At 48.5% G+C, this 1,353-nt stretch overlaps 1 pseudogene; it reads left to right on the top strand.

The window, feature by feature from the left end:
* The window catches only part of LOC110334525, a 10,665-nt pseudogene that overhangs the window by 1,264 nt on the left and 8,048 nt on the right, over nucleotides 1–1,353 (top strand).

The raw sequence follows: 1,353 nt of genomic DNA, 5'->3' as shown, positions 1-1,353 counted from the left end.
TGGAACTCACTTTGTAAACCAGGCTGGCCTCAAACTCAGAAATCCACCTGCCTCTGCCTCCCAAGTGCTGGGATTAAAGGCGTGTGCCACCATCATGCTGTGTTTGTACCCTGCCCTCCCCCCCCATCCCCAATTCAAAGTCTTCCAATGTAGCCCAGGCTGGCCTTGTCCTATGATTGTCAGCTCCCAAGGGCCAGGCTTGTGGGCATGGGTCACCATGTCTAGTTCTTACTGCGTTTTTGTACTATAAATTCAAAGTGAGATCTCTCAGTGGCACAATGTAATTATACAGTTCAAAAAACTGGGGCAGGGGCATTTGGAGTTTGAAGGTTCCCAAAATTCAAGACAGTCACAGGAAGTCAAAGGAGGAGGACATTCAGGAGTTTAGTTAACATAGGAAAGGTGAAGACTGGAAAGAGTGCCAGCCCTTTGTCCACACCATGTGGCTTCATTCAGGTTAGGGGTTTACCTGGGCCCAAGTGCTCACTCTGCAGGCCTAAGGACCTGAGGTCCATCCCCTGGAGCCATGGAGCCATGGTCCTGCAAATCAGCCTCTCACTTCCTCAGCTGTGCTGTGACCTGCACAAGTCACACACATACACACACACACACACACACACACACACACACACACACACACACACACACACGGGCTGGAGAGATGGCTCAACAGTTAAGAACACTGCTCTCCCCGAGGTTCTGAGTTCAATTCCCAGCAACTATATAAGTACATGATGGCTCACAACCATTTGTAATGGAATCTGACGCCCTCTTCTGGTGTGTCTGAAGACAGCTACAGTGTACTCACATACATAAAATAAATAAACAAATCTTTAAAAGAAGAAGAAGACAAATAAATAAATAAATAAATAAATAAAAGAGGCGGAAAGGGGAGAGAAAGAGACAAAGAGACAGAAACACAGAGGTCACACTTTAGAGGTCACAGAGCAACATGTTGAAAGATGGTGACAGGGCTAATGAAATGGCTTAGTAGTTAAGAGCACTGACTGTTCTTCCAGAGGTTCTGAGTTCAAATCCCAGCAACCACATGGTGGCTCAGAACTATCTGATGCCCTCCTCTGGTGTGTCTGAAGACAGTCAGCGATTTGACTCTGTTCATGAAAGGCTTTGGGCAGCCAGAACATGGGAGTAGGAGCACATGGAGGAGGGCGAGACACTAGGGCAGATGAAGGGATTATCAGAGTCTATAGGGCTGGGCAAGTAAGTGGTGAGTGTAATCTGTAAAATGGAGGCTTGGGAGCCCGGCCTGGTGGCGCAGGCCTTTAATCCCAGCACTCGGGAGGCAGAGGCAGGCGGATTTCTGAGTTCGAGGCCAGCCTGGTCTACCAAGTG

This window comes from Mus pahari, chromosome 17 (genome assembly GCF_900095145.1).
Source record: "Mus pahari chromosome 17, PAHARI_EIJ_v1.1, whole genome shotgun sequence".
Lineage (NCBI taxonomy): Eukaryota > Metazoa > Chordata > Mammalia > Rodentia > Muridae > Mus > Mus pahari.
The sequence above is the reverse complement of the archived record's forward strand: the minus strand, read 5'-3'. Positions and strand labels throughout refer to the sequence as shown.